This window comes from Pinus tabuliformis, chromosome 9 (assembly GCF_031772625.1).
Source record: "Pinus tabuliformis cultivar Carrire ecotype Pingquan chromosome 9, CPIR1, whole genome shotgun sequence".
Classification (NCBI taxonomy): domain Eukaryota; kingdom Viridiplantae; phylum Streptophyta; class Pinopsida; order Pinales; family Pinaceae; genus Pinus; species Pinus tabuliformis.
This window is the reverse complement of record NC_142307.1, coordinates 1,952,254,922-1,952,276,738: the sequence shown is the minus strand read 5'-3', so window position 1 is coordinate 1,952,276,738 and position 21,817 is coordinate 1,952,254,922.

The following is a 21,817-nucleotide window of genomic DNA, read 5'->3' as shown; positions in this document are numbered from 1 at the left end:
GTCAAATATATGGTGCATGTTATCAACCTTTAGATTGTTTTCATATTGAATGCGGATATCCTTATATGCTATACACTCTATTACAAAGTGTCATTCCGTCTCCACCACACCCTTCTTGCAAAAAATGCAAGTTTTCTCTTCCCAAACTTCCTTGGGATCTTCCACCTACTAGTTTCACATCTAAGGTGATGTGACCCTGTCCTCAACTGTGCCACTAACACCCTTGCTTTTCCTTTAATAATTACTCCTAAATATGTTTTCTCACCATGGTCACAAGTTGGGTTGAACTCTTTGATGTAGTATGCTTTTTTACGACCATTGTGATTGGTCCACATGACAGTCCTAAATTTTTCCATCACAATTTTTTTTATTTCTTCATTGGTGCTAGGGCATTCATGCAACTTGATATTCCAATTACTCCACCACTTTTTGTTTTGCTTCATCCAAGTTTTCTGCTTACGATCTAATCCCTCTTCCATAGCTATCTTGGGGCAAGGTTGGTTATCCATGTTTCTAGCCTTATTTAAAGTTTATTAACATGATTATCATTGTTTCCTCCAATGGAAAAGTACCTGCTTTAACCAAAAGGGTTCCATACAAGATTGAGGCTTTAACTTTGAGATTACTAGTAATAGTTGTTTCTGTATTATTTCTAATTGCATCCAGCTTCCAGTTGACAAGCTACTTCCCCATACTTCACAACCTTAGAGAACAACCGGCGTAACCAACAAACCAAAAAGGGTTTTCTTGGAAAGCTATTTATGAGAAGGAAATGTTGGCAATACTACATGCACTTAAAAAATGGCGACCTTACCGAATGGGAAGACTCTTCAAGGATGAGGATGTGGAAGCATTGTTTTGTGCTATTTATATTATCCAACCAAATTGGATAAACGAAGCAATGGATGAATGGAAGAAGGACGAAGAAGTATGGCCACTTATTCAAAAGTTGCAAAAGATCCCAATTCAAGCAATATTGCCAGAAATTGAAGAGGAAGGAAAAATCATATTGGAACCTGGAGCAGTCACAGAAACAAGAACCCGACAGCTACGAAATCGATCAATTTCAGAGTATCTCATCAAGTGGAAGAACTTACCCGCTGAATATTCCACATGGGAGGACAAGAATTTTATACAGAAGCATCAAGAACTACTCAAGCGTTGAGGACAACGCTTTTTGAAGGAGAGGGGCATGTTAGATGCCTATACTACTAGTGTAACCCCTTATTGTTATTAGTATAACCCACTTATTATATTGATGTACCCATGTAGTGCCCATATTGTTACTATTGTGCCCCATAGAAGCCCACTATTGTTATTATTGTGCCCTTACATTATTATTGTTATGCCGGCTCTCATTATGTTATAACCCCTTAGACTCCTATATATAGAAAGGAGGTCTTTTCATTTGTATCATCGAAGAATTGTTCATTTATGTAATGTAAAGGAGGTTGCCCCCTCGAAGAGGCTGAATTCTAAGGCGTTGATCTTTCTTTTCTATCTTTTCTTGAGTTGGTTTCATAACATTTCTACAGTTATTTTGGAGTAAGTATGAGGCTCTCCATCCTCCCTGAATTCTTTCGTCCTACAAGTCTCCAAAATGAGCTTCTGTTGGAACTCAATCCTAAGATATTTGTATTCTTTCACTATCTCTAGAGGACTACCTTTGAAAAGAAAAGTGTTTAGTTTGTCTTTTCTACTTAAAGAGAAAATCATGTTTTTGGTCCTGTTAATGTTCACTTGCATCCCAACCTATTGACAAAAGTGTTCTAAGGCCTTTAATTGTTCCCTTAATCCATGCATTGTTTTTGAGATTAGGATAAGATCATCTGCGTATAGAAGAAACTTTGCAACATAGCTTGCTAGATGAACCCTTTCTCCATCCGCTTTACTTAACCAATCTTCTAGCTTATCAATATATAAACTGAACAAAGTGGGGGATAGAGGACATCCCTGTTTAACACCAATATCGCTACCAAAACATTCGTACATTCCTTCACTTTCTCTGATTTTAGCTCTAACCTTCTCATAAATCAATATATAAACCGAACAAAGTGGGGGATAGAGGACATCCCTCTTTAACACCAATATCGCTACCGAAACATTCGTACATTCCTTCACTTTCTCTGATTTTAGCTCTAACCTTCTCATAAAGTCTATGCACTGTTGGTCTATACTATACCCAACTCTTCCATCCGAGATACCCAATTCTTCCATCCCATTCCATAATTTGTCTCTAGGCATTGTGTTAAAGGCTTTTTTTAAGTCCACAAAACAAAAATAGGTTATTTCACCTTGCTTGTCACAAACTTTATCTATCAAATGTCTAAGGGTGACACAATGGTCATTGGTAAAGTGTCTAGGCATAAATCGTGCTTGTATTTTGCCCTTCTCCCTTTACTTTCTTCCCAAACGCTATTCTTTTCTCTATCATGCTCCCAAAAATCTTGCCCATGAGGGGTTTGACCATAATAGTACGGTAGTTAGAGGGATTATTGATATCTCCACTCTTAAAGAGATGAATAACCACATTAATAATCCACTCTCTCAGAAAGCCATCTGAATGATCCCCTTCAAAAAATCATAATCCTTCACTATGGTTTCAATAAGCGTATTACAACATACACATTTTGTTGTGATAGTGACACGTCACATTCATAGCAAAGGTATTCACAATGAGAATTTACAGGAAAGAGATATTAAGAAGAGGTGTATTTCTAGGGAGTTGTCTTTAGTGCGATTTTTTGGACTTTTCAGCGCTGAAATCTAGCAGAAAAATTTGAGGTGAAATCTTGATTTATGTTATTTAAACTGGTTTTTTGTCTGTATATATGGATTCAACATCCTCAAAAACCTAAGACACTTCAATTGTACAAGGGTTACCTATCAAATAAAAAACCACTTTGAAAAACTTCCAAAACAATCTCATTATAAACGTCTAGTATTTCTACTGGTATTTCTGGAAGCATATTTCTGTGATAGCGACACTCCATGGTCTCCACGGTGGTGTCCATCTGAGTGGATTACGGTAAGCCATGGCTTCATATGGATGGGTTTCATATCAAAAGTATGAAAGAGACGCTTGCGGGTGAAGGGAGTTTTCTTCTTTCTATCTATAGGTAGGGTTGAAGACACATAATTAGGGCCTGTTGGGGACTTAAATAATGAGGCAAAGGGATTTGATAACCAAGCAGAATCTGCTTTTGCAGGGCCGAGCGGAGCATGGTGAAAGAAGTGCAGGGGATTTTCTGGTTTTTTTGCTGTGAATATGGCTAGTGATCCTCATTCTGTTACTGTTGAAGGCGATACGGCGGAAGTTGTTCGTCTGCGACAGGTATATACTGATAAGCAAGAATTGGAAAAAACGGAGCATCGCAGGTCAATGGAATGGCGTCATCTATTTGGAAATTATCCTGGTTTTTTTGGCACTCTGTGGCGGTTGATTGTGTCTGTGTTGGTCAGTTATGTATATGGTTCTTTCATGGAATATGTGGGTGGAGTCATATTTAGGGATAAATATAACGATTCGTTGCTGTGTTGTTTGTATTCTTATAATTGTTCAGGATGTTGCAGGTTGTGTGTTCTGTATGTTGTTGCAGGAATGTTTACTTGGTCGGTGGTATCGATTATGTTTTTTCGCCTTATACGTTATCATGAGTATCGTCGTCGTCGAGAAATATTTGCAGAGAAAACTGTGTAAAGACACTCTGCTATGGCGAATTTAAATTTTTGGCCGTTGTCTAACCATTATATATTTTGGAGTATCTGGTTGGAATCCTGTGAAATGTTTTTGGTCTATAGTTTAAATCAGTTTTTCACTTGAAAAAATTTTGGGATATTTGAAGTGTGGAAAGTTTACAATTCAAGCTTGTAATTCCAGTAAATCTCTGCTGAATTCTGGATAAATTACATTAAAAAAAAACATGTTAGAAAACCCCAAAACATATAACAAATAGACTAGTGCTAAAAATAATTGTTTGTATGTGTCTTCTGTGATTTTTCAGGTGTTGATTAAAACAAAGCAGAGTGCCTTTCTACATATTCTCTGCAATTACAAAATTACCTTAATACAGTATCAGTCACAGAACCATAATCCTTAACAACATATTACAGATGTGCTCAGAAGAATTATGTTAAAGTGGTTCAGGTGAATTTGATTTGGTTAAAATTAACAGTGGTTTTCTAGCTTTACAGAACTCATGGTATTCATGTAGAATATAACTTATATAAAAACAAAAAAACTCCAAATAAATTTATCTTAATAACCATTAAAATCCCAAATAAATTTATCTTAATAACCATTAAAATCCCAAACGACTGTCTTTAAAAACTACCACTACCACAACCACTCCTCTCCGTTTCCTGATACTAACGAATTTCCACATTCTTCCCATATTAAAAAAAACAAATAACAACTATTTTCCAGCTGAAAAATCCTTCAAACTCATCTGCCCCCCTCCCAATAAAAACTTTATTCAGTCTGAAATAGTCCAACTTCGCTTTCTTAAAAACATTTCTGAAGTTTGACTCCCTCAGCCACAGAAGAAAACAAACATCTCCAAAGAGAAGAACCAAATCCATCAACAACCTTATAGTTTGTGTTCGTTGAGGGATTTTGTTTGTAAGTGGAAGGATATTTGAGAGCAGAATGCAGTGATATATCAAATTGGTGTTTATTAGGATGTTTTAGTTGCGTTGTTGCAGTATCCAGAGATTTAATTTCTGTCAGAATGATGAGTTGTCGCAGATAGTTCACTGTGTTTTCTATCATATGTATATGTATTAGCATGATAGTTGCAGGGTTGATTTTGCCAATATGTAGTCGTTTCTAAGTCTATTCATGGAGGGGAATCTCATGTGTAGTCCTCTATTATCTTATCCTAAAACAGCGACTTTTAAGCCTATTTTGATTTTGCAGATGGAGGAAAGCGACTCCTAATGGAATATTCAAAAATAGCGTTTAGGGTCGATTTCCTTAAAAAAATTATTATTTTCTTTTCGGTTGTTGTTTTCATATCACATTGGGAGTTGGTGCTAGTGGGCATGCATTCTCCATTATTATTTGGAAGGGTTTATTCCTAAATGTTTGAAAGAATGACCAATTTAATAAATTTTTCATTTCAGGGCTAATGGTTGTCATTTTTGTCACAGGTCATATATATAACATCATAGTTGTAAGAAAAACTAATACTTTTGAGTTGATAATGTTATAAATGTGCATGAATGGATTGGCACAATATTTAGTGAATTAATATATTTTATGTATTTAAGTTGTTATTTGATTGTTATTTTATATTTTGTATTTTTTTTTTCCATATTATTATTTTGTAAGGGAAAAAATTTATTTATCTTTATAATTAGATTACGAAATTTTGTATGGTGATAATTTTAATTAGTAATTATGGTTGGGATAACATTGTTATATGTATTTTTGGTTATATTATTTCACAAATTGTATGGTGATAGTTTTAATTAGTAATTATTGTTGGGATAACATTGTTATATGTATTTTTGGTTATATTACTTCACAAGTAAATCTAGAAAAATATTCAGTTTTCTTAAATAAGTACAACCTTATATAGGTTGCATAATTTTATAGTTGATTTTGTAAAGATTGTTAGTTTTTTTTATTGTCACTCCTACGAACATATAGTCAATTGTACACAAAATTATTTGAATAAAATATGGCGCAAGAAATCCCAAGTGTCCGTTTCTTTAAGTCATCAAATGGGTGGACTTTGGCACATGAAATGAAGTCTGATTGTGTTGATGGAGAGGAGATTCAAGGGTTTCATGTAAGCTTTGTAGTGGAAGATATGTCGATTCCATGGATTGAGGAGACTTGGAATTAACATTCATACCACAACTTGGTAGATGCTTGCTTAGACTCTTTCTCCCCTTCATTTGATATGGAGCTAATTGAAGCATCTAGAGGTATTAACTAAGGTTCTTTCATCTTTATCCTTCTTTTGATCATATGAAGCATAGGAATGGAGAAATCATTGCTTGCAAAGTGGTAAGGAAAGGAAAATTACAGTGAATCTAAGATTAGGGGTTTTTTAAGGCTCAATGGATCTAGCTAGTTCAGTAGCCTTCTTTGGATCCCACTGAGAAAAACCCATTAAAGAAGCTTTGGCTCCATCCTCCTCCTTAAGAAGTGGTTCCGAGGGTGGAGGTCCTGATAATCTTTAGCCTCGAGGCCTTCCCCTTAAGTTCTCAAACACCTCTAAGGGTCGTTATTTTTTTAGTTAACATGTTATTTGCTTAGTTCAGTTACTTCATTAGCCCATTATTAATTCCATTAATCCATCAGCAATCACATTAACCATTATCATATGATAGTAATTGATGAAAGAACATCAAACATAAATGCAGAAGACAAACCAAGACAAAAGGACACCAAATTTGGCGGATGTCATGGAAAAACCCCATCATGGGGAAAACCATTTGATCAATTCTTCTTATTATTATGTCAAATGTTCAGCAGAGAGAGAGAGAGTGCAAAAGTTAAAATTCACTGGCCAAATCAGATTCAAAACAACCCTGTCAAATCTACAGTCAACAACAGTCAAATTCTTCCATAACCAAAAAATTAACAATAGTCAACGCAGTAGCAAACAATCATCTATGGAGCTCAGTTAAAGGCAATCAAACTTGACCTTCTAAAATGATCAAAGTCATCCAAAAACAATCATGAAAACAACGGTCAAACTTGGTCAAACTTTGTGGTAAGGTCTGTGGTCAACCTTGCAATTGGTTTGCGATCAAAGTTAACAAAATGCTTTGGTTCTTGAGCCAATAGATGTTGCCTGCCAAAAACGAAATTCTGGTACAAAAACAACAGTTAAAGGAGGTCAAGCCATCCCTGGTCAACATTGATCAAACTTGCAACAATCTCTGAAATTTCGGCTTTGTAATTTGTCTTGCAATTCATCCTTATGTTGCTACATGTGTGAGGAAAAATAAATGCCCAATAAGATGTACGAACCAATCAGATGAGGAAAGAGAAGGATGTGTGAGTGAGTGAGGTGTCAAATGAGGTTGGAGGTTTCTCTTATTTATACAAATCGTTGAGGGTGAAGTGACATGTCTCTTGGGCTTCATGAGCCTACATAAAGATGTAGCCGACCTTGACAACTTGCACGTGTGGGCATATATTCAAAAACACATTTCTGCTTGTCCAAATTTGATGATATTTAGGCTGATTTTGGTCCTCTCGAAAAGTGGAATCCAATGCAATAATCATCCATTAGGGGATTTTTTAGGTCTAAAATGGGGCTCCTAAGGAAATTACAAAATAATGGTGGAAATAATATTTGATTATATCATCAAATTTTAGAGGGAAAAAAGAAAAAACTATTTTTTCAACTTGTATTTTCAACTTATCTCCCTATGAGTTTACTCAAATTTCATGTGGAAACACTCGTTGGATGCATAATTTGATTCTTCATCCAAGGAGTACCCATGTTGCATACTTTCGATGGACCCTGATACAGGAAAAATGAGGAATACATGAACAACATTATTGCAATCACATTTTTTCATGTATTTCTCAATTTTTGTGTAGTAGGGTCCATCGAAAGTGTGCAACATGGGTATTCCTTGGATGATGAATTAAAATTTTCATCTAACAAGTACTCTCGCTTGAAATTTGAGTAAATCCTTAGAGAGATAAGTTGAAAATACGAGTTGAAAAAGTAGTTTTATAATTTTTATTAATTTTTAATCTTTTTACCTTTTTACTCCAAAAATGGGGAATCATCCCCCATTTTAGACCTAAAAATTCCCCTAATGCTCCATCAAATGTGTTGTCCAATAGTGTAATTTGGCCCGAGTTTCCAATTTTAACACTCCCTCTCAACTAGGGAGAATTCCACCAACTAATCTATCCATCATCATGCCATCCTGTCATCATATACCATCTTTGCATCTCGTCTCTACTCTTCTATACACTTATGTAACAAAGAAGAAGAATTTATCGAGAGTGAGTCATAATACCTTGCCACTCGCCACTGACAAAAGTTAGTCGAGGGGTAGAACCCCAATCGGATTTGATCCCAAATCAAGTTTTTGAACACCATGCATCCTAGTCATAGGGAGTACAATAGTACACGATGCGTCCATCGGTAGTGCTATGGTCCATAACCACTTTTCCCAACTCATTGGCTAGATGAGAGGTACTTCCCATATGTCCCGAACTACAAGGGTAGGATTATGTTGGCCCAATAGCAGGGAAAGAATAATCACATCTTGCTCGCAACCAAACGTAAGGAAAGGATAAACCACATCCTACAGTCACATGTCACAGCCATTGTAGGGAAATATAAACCACATCCTATGTGCATGCAAACCATCGAGAGTAGGGAAAGGATGAACCACATCCTACATGCATGTCAACCAACAATTGCAAGAAGGATCCTACGCATGGGGAAAGGAAGAACCGTGTCCACCACGATGTCAACCATCGATGGTAGGGGATGAGCATCCTACATGTGGGGAAAGGATGAACCACATCCCATTGACATTTCCACATATGACAACTGACAGATGCTTATATGCATCTCTCACTAGGGTATCCACATGAGGAGGTGAACCACTCATCCTACTCATATTCCATAGGAGAAGTTGAACCACTCATATTATGCATATATCATCTTCTATAGGGGAAGGTGAACCACTCACCCTATGCTCTCATATATCATCATGGAGTATCACAGGGGAAGATGAACCACTCACATTGTATACAACGCACCTATAGCTGAAGGTGAACCACTTATCGTATGGTCTTACATAACTCCAAGAAGTACCCCAAGCCCCCAAGAGCTCCCAGAGCTCAATGTTAAACTGAGACGCTCCTAATAGGGTTTATCCATGACTCCCAACCTCTCTCTGAAGAAAGATAATCTTGACCTTACCAAGAGGCTATGTAAAGATGACAATAATCTACTCATCCAACCAACAATGATGGAGCTTGGTAGCTCTCCAATGTACCATATCAAGATAGAGTGGTACCTAATACTTGGAGTTGTAGTGGAACATGGATTCTCTGAAAAAATGAATCCCACTCAAGAATATCGCAATATACAATGATGGTTACCAGCACATGCTCAAATGGCTAACTGGAGAACTTCCTCAACCAATTGGCTTCATAATAAGCCATACTTCCTGCTATGTACATTCAACCTCATTAGTGCTTCCATAGCAACCAAATCAAGAGATATAGCACTAGATGTGCTCTTTCCATCCATCACACTTCTAACCGAGCCAACTGTTGGGTGTGACTTTTATACTTGTTTTCTAGACTTTCTTTCCCTAATTTTGATCCTCTTTCTCTCCAGGCCCATGAAACTTCACATGTTAATCACCCTTTTCTCATTTATATAGTCTATTCTACTGTCATGTTATTTTGCCATGTTTTGTAGAATATTATGATACAATATTCCTTTTTGTGGCTAACTGGGGTAAGCATTGGAGAAGTATTTTGGAACCTCTTCTCTTTTTCAGGTGTTGCTTGCGGGGATGAGATTATGGAGTGAACAGGCCGTGATGATCGGTTTCAAAGAAAGGTAGAGCATATTGTTGTTACACTCTGTATGCTGTTACAGGTTGTTGTTACACATTGTATGCTGTTACAAGTTGTTGTTACACCACGTGCTAATACAGATGACCGTTGTTTCACCAAGGATGTTGTTACCCAGTGATTGTTGTTACATCCCGAACTGTCATTTGACTGCAGGATGTTGTTGCACCGTAGCTGGCAAAGTCGTGGGTACTATTCCACACAACAACTGTGGGGGTTTATGAATTATTTATTTAGAAGCAATAGATCGAAGCGGTTGTGATTTTAACCAATGTATCTCAGAGGCACTTTTATTTTGAAATAGTTTATAACTACTTCAATTTTATGATCAGCATGAGAATCGTGAGATTCTCATGACTGACCTATTCCTGATTTCGGGTATGTAATAATTATAAAAGGAACTCGGTTTCTCATGTATAGGGACGACATATAAAAAAGAATTGTTACTCTGATCTTATAACTTTTATTTTTAATATTGAAGTCACTATGGTGATGTTGTTACTACTCCTCATCTGATTCTTTAACTAATCTTGTGTTTATTCCTGTGCCCCTGCTAGGGAGGAAGGGCCCTCCTCTTTAGCAGGGATTGTAGTGGTAGAAATAGTTGTATATTATTGTTTTCTTTTATTGTCATATGGTTTTCTTGTTGTTGCTGTATAAATTGTAAAATACATCCATTTCATTTCCAGATTTTATTATGTTGTTACACTGGTTTGATTAAACATAATGATAATGACTAGCTGGTGTAGTCATTAGTTCATTATGTGGCACACCCTTGTTCTGGTAATTGTGAAGTGTGATTTCATTTATGTGGAGTGTTTTAATTTCTCCATGAATGATTTAATTTCTTCAATTAATTCAACAACATCACTTACTGTTTCTTTCTATTTTTCATTATTGGTTGTAGTTTATCGGCACTGAGAGTGCAAACTCCATTAAAACAACAAGACCTACCTTGGGTTGACAATTAAATGCTGCAGTCTTGGTCAATTAGAATTGATTAAAACAACACTAAATTTTGGCGTCATTGTCGGGGATGGCAGTTGACGATACATTCAGCCAAGTTGTTTGTTTGATGATAGAGTGTTCCTAGTCCATAATCGTTGGGCGGTAAGATGAGAGGTAAGAACCTGAGCATCGCTCTAACACACCTAGGCGAGCTCACTGTTGTGATCACTGGGGCACTTAGGGTGTGGCATTTTGGTGTTTTTTAGCGTGTCTTTAGCTCTTCAGTTGTTGGGCGGTAAGACGAGAGGTAAGAACCTGTGCATCACTTTAACATACCTGAGCCAGCTCACCACTATTGAAGATTGAGACACTTAGGGCACGAATCAATACACATAGGGTCCATGTGTGCAATTGTAGGAATTATAGAAATATCAAAATTACCCCCACTCTAATTAGTCATAGGAAAAATGGGTCGTAAAAAGGAAAGGAAGAGTGTAGATTTGGGAAGGAAAACATTTATCCAGGAACTGATTGTTGAAAATGGCAACAAGAAATGCTAAAAATGGCACTGCAATAAATAGCAGTTCAGGTACCAGTGTTGGACATAGTAGCAAGGAATGAAAAATGGAAGTGCTATAAATAGCAATTCGGGATGGATTCCAATTTTAGTTAGTCCTTGAACTAGAATTGAGAAATAAAATTCGAATTTGATCTTAGTAGTTGTTTATAAAATAATTAATTAATTCATCTTGAGTTAATTAGTTGTAGGAAATCAAACATGAAGTCTATGTGAAGACATGCCACAGTTTTTCCATTGATTGAGGAATTTATCCATCAGTTAAAGAGATAAGGATGAGTTTTAATATTGAGTTGTAATTAGTTGGCTCAGTTAACTGAGTCAAGTCCAGTTAGATTAGTTCAAATAGTTTGTTGAGCTAATTGTGAGTTTAGTTAGTTAATGCATGCATGCATGTAACTGCTGCACTTCAGATCACTGAATATTCTCTCATAAATAACTCATGCATGTCAGTTCAGTCAGAGACCCAGTTGATATCAGAGGAAGGACAATGTACTATTAGTTGGAGGATTTTTCCTATATAGGAAACTTATCCATGCAGAAGGAATTATCTCCTTCAGGATTGCACAGTTACTACTGGGTCAAGTGAGCAGTGTGAGGTGGGAATTCACATGTGTGGAAGCACTGGACCCCAAGAAAAATTGTGCAAGGAAATATGAGGCTTGAGGGTAGAGAAGAAGGTTTGTGAGAGGCCTTTGACTGTCTATAAGTAGCAGAGGGATTATACTGAGAGCTGGTTTGCTTCCAAGCTAACGCTTTGTGTAATCTGTAAATATTTTCCACTTGTATGATAATACAGAGATTGGGGTTTTACGCTGAGGCTTTCCCCAAGTTATTTATTCTGTGTTATGTGTGATTGATTTCTCATTCTCAGTTATGTGTGTTCTCTTGATCTTGCTCAATTCAATTAAGCTTCCGCAAAGTGTTGTAGAAATAGATCTTGTATTGTGTTTTAGTATCTTGCATAATCTGTTGATCTACAGTGGGAATTTCTACACTGATATCCAAGGCAGAAAAAGAACAATCAAGTTCTCTAATTAGTCAGAGGAAAAAAGGGCCACAAAAAGATGTTACTCCCATAACAAGGATAGAAACCTCTGATTTCTCTATCTCGGAGCCATACCATTCTAAAGCTAGCAAACATACTCCAAAGATTAAGCATCCAATTCAGGAACAACAGGAGGAAGCTAGTAGCTAGAACTTTAGGACCAAGGGACATGGGGAAATTGAAGGGGGTTATCAAAAACATGAGATAGGAGAGCACCTATTGGTTTATCAATATCTGAATTCAGGTAGTGTAGTGAAACAACCAGCCCTGAAGTCACCTGAGCCATCAAATCCACCTGCAAGACAATCACAAGAACAATTTGAAGAATGCTTGTTACAACAAGGATTAGAAGGGTTAGAAATGGGGGACAACAATGAAAACAATGCAAAAAAAGATGTCATGTCACCACCTTTGAGTTCCCAATTGGGGATATCAGAGACGAGGCTCCCATGAAAAATACTCTCTTATCATTCTTACCATCCATTCAAGGAATGACTGTGGAAGACCCGGACACCTTCTTATTCGAATTTGATGTCTTATGCAAGAGTTATGATTGTTGGACACCTAATCCTCTAAGGGTTAGTGTGAAATCTGAATAGACTAAGGAAGTCCAAGAGACCTTGGGATGTGGAACCCAACGATCACACAATGTAATATAAATGTATATCATTTGTTAATAATAAATGTACTCTCATGTTTTATCTTTCATACTCTTTCTGCCATGTGTGTGTTTAACATGGTATCGGAGCAGGCGTATTCCTACCTTGCATAATTACTTTGAGCCATTTGTTTTATGGCCTTTCTGTGCAAGTCATTTCTGCCATCAATTCTGCCTTTCTATGTGTCAAAATTGCCATTACTATTCTTGCTGCATCTTTGTCATCACTGCCCCTTGAAGGAACCGTTACAACCTTTCTGCGTACTGGTGTCACTGTTATATTCCTGGCTATAACATTTAGTTTTGTCAGCCACGCCAGGCTAGTGTTGTGGTGTAAGACACAAGCAACTCGCATGATTAAGGGTTGTGCAACACTGAACGTTACCTCTTTTGCTGTGACTAAACTTCTTTGGCATGTTCAGTTGCTCGTTCTGTAATACAATTTATAAACCGCCTTTATCAGACTGATATGTGGTGCGTCCAACCATCATTCGCATGATGTGTTGTGCGTTGAAATATCATGGTGTGTTGTGCATTGTTTGAGGTGGATTTGATCTGCATCTTGTTATTCGTTGTCTGAGGCCCTAATGTGTGTTGTGCGTGGTGGAGCACTGTGTCATATTATAAGGTGGAATCGATGTATTGAACTCCATATGTGTTGAACTCCATTTTCAATAGTATCTCCCTCTTGAAGATTGAAATGATGAATGGTGGAGGAGAGGTAGAATACTTTCATGTCTCTCTAGACCTAAAGATAGATGGCGAATATATTCAAGCTGGCCTGATATATGCCTATAGTTTATATAATAGAATGATGGCTTCGATTGAGTAGCAAATTCATATTCAACGGCAAAGCTTACAGAGTATTTCTCTTGCACGGGTAGCAGAAACAAACCAAACACATCAGAAGCACCTGAGTGACAGGGAAATTGCAGCAGAACCATTTGGAACGAGGAAGCCAGATAATCTAGAACTGTCGTTAACTTAAAGCCCTCTCCATTCTTCTGGAAATCGAGCGAAGACGACCAAATCACCTCCACTGAAGACCATGACTGCTGCGAAGGGAAAACAATGACAATCACTTTGTGTGTTGCTGTGTAAGGAAAGCATTCCACCAGCTTGTGAGACTAGACTATAGTGCAGCTACAGCGTTTTCCAGGCTTCTGGAAACTACGCTTGCATTCCCAAAGCCATTATAAGAAGAAGAACTGTTATTGAATGTTTTTGTCAAGGCCAGCATTTCAAGTCCCAGGAAAATGTTTTTTGAAAGACCAAAGAATACAACATAGGACGCATTTTAATACAAAACAAATGACTTATTCGATTTGGTGCTACGTTCTACCGAGAAATGCATGGATTCTCTCCACGAATTTAAGCTCAGTGAACCATTTGAAGAGGTCAACTTTTCAATCAAGCCTATCAGCTCTTCTCGTTCTTTAACGGCTTCCTCGAGGGCCTCAATGATGCTTCTAAGGTTAGACATGGCGTTGTGAAGATCCATTTTCCTCTGGCTCGATATTGACGTCTTTAGATATTTACTCTCTTTTATTATCAGGCATAGAAAGTTCTAATTTCATATCATTCTCTGAGGCCGATTCATCTTGCTTAGGAAACTCACTTTCAGCATATGTTGTATTGCTTGTTTCAATCTTTGCTGCATCAGAAACTATTGCAGCATCAGTAACTAGAATAGATTGAATGGTTAAGTCTTTAGCAGGATGGATTTTGGTTTCTACACTGAGGGAAGTAGATAATGCTGAACCAATAGATGATCTCCGAGAGAACTGATTCAAAGTAGGTTTGGATGACACTTTCACATCTTTACTTGAACCTTTTTCTCTATTATTTGATGTAAAAGCAGAAGTCAAGGTAGCCAGTGCAGAAGATTTTCGAGTTAAGCCACCTTTTCGAAGACCATTCAAACTCTCAGGTGTTTGTTTTGTATTTTCACTGGATGTAGCATTAATGTTGTGTACTTGGCTTTTAATTTCTCAACAGCTAGAATAGGCTTTCCTTGGAGAATCACAAGTTTCTTTTCAAATAAATTCCCCTAGACCACGACCTTGAAAGAATCCCATGCAAAATATCTTGTGAAGAAAGATGGTTCATTTCCCTCAGTAACTATGTAAAGCGGAGTATCTAGAGACAACCCTTCAAACACCGCTGCACGCTCTGTGTATTTTTGTCCAATATCCAAAAAAAAAAATTGTTGCTTCAATTTAGAATTTGCATGCTGACCAATCCAAATGAAAACCACGCTATGAGTATCCAGTACCATGATATCCTCCGTCAACAGGTCATCTTGAGTAAATTTGAAGACTTCTGTAGGCTTCAATATTCCTTTTTCAAATGCACAAGCATACAAAATTACCATGCCAAATGAGAAGTGATGTCCTAGTTTGCAACAAGAAGCAACAGGTAGAATTCAAAGATGCTGCAACCGGATCAACTTGAATTTCTTTACAGTAATTGGTACTTGCTGGTTGCATACTGGTCAATTGGTGCACATTTATAGAGGATATTGTTGTGTCTTTGTACTATGAGTGGGTGTTACTTTTCCACATTGGGTCATAGTTGTGATCAGTTTCTAAAAGGTGTAATTTTGACAATGGAGAATATGACTCAAATTATTGAAGTATTAGAATTATTGAAAACTTGATGCATTATAATGATCATGATATAGTGAAAATTAGCAAGAACACTCTCTGTGATATTAAAACCTATATGCAGTATACACAAGAAAAGGTAGAATTTTTGGAGCTTGAACCTCAGCTTCAGAAAGAAGAATTAAAACAGAGGAGTCATCATTCTGAACCTGTTCAGAACATTGAGACAACCACCCATCAGCAACAAGTCAATATTTTTGAAGTTGATTCAGATCTAGTGCCCAATGAAGTAGCAGAATTGCATACAGATGCGGAAATTTAGCCAACACTTCCCAAGCCAATCATCAGACCTTGGGAAGAGCTTGTCCACAACAAGCATAGAATCGGTCTTGGATATGACAAGGATGTGTCCTTTCATATTCTAGACTACTCCAAACTAGTCCAGTTTCAAAGTGTTGGATTCATTCATGACAGTTCACCTGCTCTTCATGAAAGTTCACCTTCAGCTATTCTAGATTCTGCTCCTCTTCCACAGCAACAGATTGTGAAATGCCAACACTGTGACCGAGTTGACCATCATCACTGTTTTGATCTTCATCCATGTAAGCATTGTCATAAAACCAGTCATTCTTCAAACAAATGCTTCAAAAACAAATCTCTTGCAAGGACAAAGATTTATCTTGGATGGATCGCTTCTTGGCAATGGGCATCAACAGCCAAGAAGATATTCCAGTCACATGTTAGAACTTGTTCTAGAGTATTGAACAATCTTGCAGTTGATTTTTCTCCCTCATCTCACCTTGTATCTGACAGGGGGGGAAATGATGGTCATCTAAAAGCTTCAAAGACACATCAAGCAAGCCTGAGCCACAACCTGCCATACCAGATTCAGAGTTGTAGCCAGAGATAAAGATGCCCCTGAGCATGCCTTCAGTTGGTAATTTGGGACACTTCGTCTAGCAGAAGACTTCAGCTTCTTGTCAATTTCTGAAGAGTTCTAGGAATAGAATTTGGGACACTTCCTCTAGCAGAAGACTTCAGCTTCTTGCCAGTTTCAGAAGAGTTCCAGGAATAGAATTGGGGACACTTCCTCTAGCAGAAGACTTCATCTTCTTGCCAGTTTTGGAAGAGTTCCAGGAATTGCATTAAGCATTCCAGAGTTGGTGGTAATCCTTAAACCATCACAGGTTGAGACCTCCCTTTTCAGGTTGAGATTCTCCCTTTTATGCAAGGTGAGACCTCCCTTTCATGGTTGAAGGTTTCCCTCTTCAAAACATTAGGAGCACTTCCTCTAGCAGAAGACTTGAGCTTCATGCCAGACTTGGAAGAGTTCCGGGAACTACACTAAGTGTTCCAGAGTTGGTGGTCATCCTTAAACCATCACCCTTATACCAACATTTCAGAGAGCACATTCAGCCTAGTGCTGCCATGCATTTTTTTGCACGTTTTGTATTACAGCTCTCTTCTTGGACTCATACATAACCCTTCGGATTAAGGGGGGAAATGTTGGATACCTAATCCTCTAAGGGTTAGTGTGAAATCCAAATAGACTAAGGAAGTCCAAGAGACCTTGGGATGTGGAACCCAACGGTCACACAATGTACTATAAATGTATATCATTTGTTAATAATAAATGTACCCTAATGTTTTATTTTTCATACTCTTTCTGCCATGTGTGTGTTTAACAATGGCTATGTTTCAGATGCTCAGAAATTGAAATTATTTCCTGCTACTCTAAAAAAAGCAGCCTTGAGATGGTTCACGGGGTTAGGATTTGCTTCTACTAAAACGTGGAGCGATATGAAGGAGACATTCTTATCAAAGTATCAAGACTATTGCAGAACCAGGGACATAAGGGAGGAAGTATTCAGAATGACACAAAAGGAGGATGAGAGCCTGGAGGACTATGTAGAGCGGTTCCACTGTAATTTGCAGAGGTCTAAACACAGTGATTTAGACCATGAGATCTTGAAGACCATATTTATAAGAGGAATGAGGGACGACTGCCTTGATACCTTGAACCTACTAGGAAAAGGGGACATATCTTAGGAACCATTCGTTGAAATTGTAAAGATCTATTGAAGATGTTCTAGAGGATCATCTAAGGAAAGAAGCTCAATCTGAGATGCCTCTACCTAAATACAAAAATCTGCAGGCGGAGGAGTAACCAGAGCAGATATCGGGAATTTATTTGAAAATTTCAAGACCGATATCCTCAGTACTCTATCTGCCCAGATAATGACAACACGGATCAAGAAAACACAAGCAGAAGCTGATACACCTCTGGTTGTGTTCTGCCCAAATTGTCGGAAGAAACATCCCTTGAGGGAGTGTGAAATGAACAACATCATCTTGTGCAATATTTGTGAGTTGGAACATTTGACGGGTCAATGTCCAGAGCTTCTTAGGCTGAAAGCAATACTTAGAGAATCGGGTGAAGACGTGCAGTCCTCTTATTTCATTGCACCTAGGAGACTATGGTAGCCACGACCTCTAGGTATGTCCCAAGATTTTTCTTCTTTCAATTCATGGAACAATGCATATAATACTCAGCAATATCCATGGAAAATTCTGCTCCTTCTTTAGCACAGTTTCCTTCACCCTGGAACCAGTGGTCCCCCTCTTCCTCTACCCAATATCCTCCATCTCAACCATACCCTTGGAATTAGAACTGGAGGGGGGATGCCCAGAATACAGCTTTACCTGGATTACCAATGCAACAACATATACAATTGCCTCGTTTCCAAACTCCTACTCCTACACTGCCTGTGCGACCCCAACTACCTGTGTAACCTAACCCTAACCCGAACAATAAAGCATCCCAGGGCATAGAGGCTCCGACTACCTTCCAGACTTACCTGATTACCCCCGTGGGACTTAATGCAATTTAATTGCGATCGGTAAGGTAAACCAAATCACTCCCCTATCATTATCGAGGAGGAATGTGAACCTTCTAGAGGAGATATCGTAGATCCTAAGGCATCTGTTACACCTATAACAACTGATACAGAGTAAACTGTGACGTCTGTAATAGCCAACCCGCAAAGGACTGTTACTCTTGTAACATCCAACTCGGGTAAGGCTGATACACCTGTAACAGCCGACTCAACTGTTATAACTCTGAATCCTCCGTATCCTCAGAGATTAACTGAGCATGGAATGGCCTCACAGCCTGAAGCTGATTTTCTTAGGGTGTTGCAAAATTTTCATGTACAAATTCCTCTGTTGCACGCTGTTAAAGAAGTACCTATTTATGCTAAAACAGTAAGATATTTGTGCATTAAGAAACCTAGGAGGAAGCCTAAAGACCCTGCTACTATACATGTGATGGGGAAATTGTCTGAATTAATGTCTGCTCAACCTCTTCTAACCAAGTATAATGATCCAGGAAACCCTATGGTTACTGTCTACATTAATGACCAGCCCATAACTAACACATTGATCAATCTTGGGGATGTCATTATGTGATAACAAAGGATATATTTACCACCCTGGGGCTACATGGGCTTAGACATACTCCTACTGTACTTGAATTAGCAGACAAGTCCCGTGTTAAACCTGAGGGGGTGTTGGAGGACATAGTAATCACAATAGGCTCCTGGAGGTATCCAGCTGACTTTCTTATCTTATAGTGCAAATCCAACTTGGGGGGACATCCTTTGATGTTAGGGAGACCTTGGATGTCCACTGCATATGCATTTATAGGATGCAGATATGGATCTATGGTGATCTCAGATGGCTAGGCTACCAAGAATCTTAATCTCTACCCCCCAAAACCAAATGTGGATTTACGTAACCCCTGGTGGGATGAGTTTGAGCCCAAATCAGATCTTTCCCTACTGCTCCTCACTCTGGGGAAATCCCAATATTTCAAGGATGAGATAGAAGATTATATCATCAATGGTTTTGTTAGTAACTCGCTTTCTGTCGCTTCCATTGAAAATTCAAAGGAGGAAGAGGAGGTAGAAGATATAGATTTTGAACAAATGGGAACCACTCTGAATACTGATAACAGTCCAATTGAAATAGAACCAGGAAAGTTTCTGAACATTAACCCCAACTTGACTGTTGAGCAAAACCAACTGTTTTTACAACTGTTACAAAAATACAAAAAGGCATTTGCATTGGACTATGCAGATATGAAATGGATTCATCCCAACCTGTGCACTCACCACATTTATTTGAAATATGTTTGAAAACTAGTTAGACAACCACAGCGCTGCATGAGCCCTGGGAGGTAGTGAAGGAAGAATTACAAAAACTCCCTAGTGCTAACTTTATTTATCCGATATTTGACAGTCAGTGGGTGTCTCAGTTTTTCATCATTCCTAAGAAGAATGGCAAGTGGAGAGTCTATGTGGATTACAGAGAACTCAATAAGGCCACTCAAAATGATCATTTTCCTTTACCTTTTATAGATCAAGTCCTTGACACCCTTTCTGGAAAAAGTTTTTTTCATTTCTAGACGGGTTTAGTGACTACAACCAGATACAGATTTCCCTGGAGGATCAAGATAAAACGAACTTTACTTTCCCTTAGGGAACTTTTGCATACAAAGTACTCCCTTTTGGGCTCTGCAATGCACCAGCAACCTTTCAGAGGGCAATACTCGGAGTTTTTCTAATTTGTTGAATGACTGCCTTGAAATCTCCATGGATGATTTTACACCTTATGGTGATGCTTTTGAAACAACATTAGCTAATTTAGAAAAATTGTTGGAATGTTGTGTACTGAATAATGTTGCTTTGAGCACTGAAAAATGTCACTTGATGATGACTGAAGGAATCGTTCTATGACACTACATTTCTGTTGAACGGATCAAGGTAGACCCTGCTGAAATAGAGGTAATTCTAAAAATTCCAACCCCCAAGGTGCAAAAAGAGGTACGTACTTTCTTGGGACATGTAGGGTATTACATAAGATTTATAGAAAACAAATTCAAAAATTTCATCGCCGTTATTTTCTTTGCTCATGAAATATGTTGACTTTTTGTGGACAAGAAAGTGTGAGCAAGCCTTTTTTAAGCTAAAATGTTGTGTATCAGCAGCTCCAATTTTGTGAGGACCTAATTGGGAACTGTCGTTTCACATAGCTACAAATGCATCTGATATTGATGTAGGTGTTGTTTTGGGCCAACTGGAGGACATGAAACCTTATGATATTCACTACATAAGCAAAACTTTGACTCTAGCTGAGCTCAATTACACAGTGACTGAGAATGAATTCTTAGTAGTAATGCATGCCATCAATAAATTTCGACGTTATATCACCAGGTATCAAGTATTTGTATACACTGACCACTCTGTCATTCGTTTTTTAATGAATAAGTCAATTACCAATGGTAGAATTACACGCTGGTTATTATTGTTACTGAAATTTGATATCACAATTGTTGATAAACTTGGAAAATATAATGTAGTAGATGATTTCCTTTATATGTTAGCTATTTATGAAAATCTCATTCCCACTAAGGATTCTTTCCCTGATTAATATCTCTTTGCTATTTCTACTGACTCACCTTGGTATGCAGATATAGCCAATTAACTTGTTGCAGGGAAGTTTCCACAATACTTGTCCTCCAAGGAGAAGAGAAAGATCATACAATAGAGTGCTACCTATACCTGGATAGATGGGAATCTCTATCACACTGGACTAGATTTCTAGAGCAGACATTATGTTAGGGAAGATGAGATCATTGATATCATTAAGGCTTGTCACGAGGAACCTTGTAGAGGAAACTTCGCAGATAAGCAGACAGGATACAAAGTCATTTCGATAGGGTATTATTGGCCAACAATATTTCAGGATGCCAAGAAGTTCGTGAAAGGATGTGGTAGTTTCCAAAGAATGGGATAACCACTGCAATCAGATGAGATGTCATTACAACCTCAAATCATCTTAGAACCTTTTGAGAAATGGGCCTTGGATTTTGTGGGACCAATTAATCCTTCATCCAGATAGAAATCTTACATCTTGATCTGCACTGACTATGTGACAAAATGGGTTGAGGCAAAAGCACTAACTAGAGCCACGAAGTAGGCTGTTTCAGACTTCCTATTTGAAGACATCTTTGTCCGTTTTGGTGTACCTAGGGAGATAGTCACAGATGGAGGGCCCCAGTTTACATCCCATATGATCAAGAAGTTGGTTGAAAAATACAAAATCCATCATAGAATCACAACACCTTATCATCCACAAGCGAATGGCCAAGTGGAAGCACCAACAAAGTCATGGAGGGGATTCTTACCAAGAACGTGGTCAATCACCGAAGGAATTGGGCCGATAAACTTCCAAAAGTGTTGTGGGCATAGAAGACTACAAGGAGGAATGCCATGGGATTTTCACCATATGAACTTGTTTATAGTAAAAATCCTTTATTCCCTATTGAGTTCGAAATCAA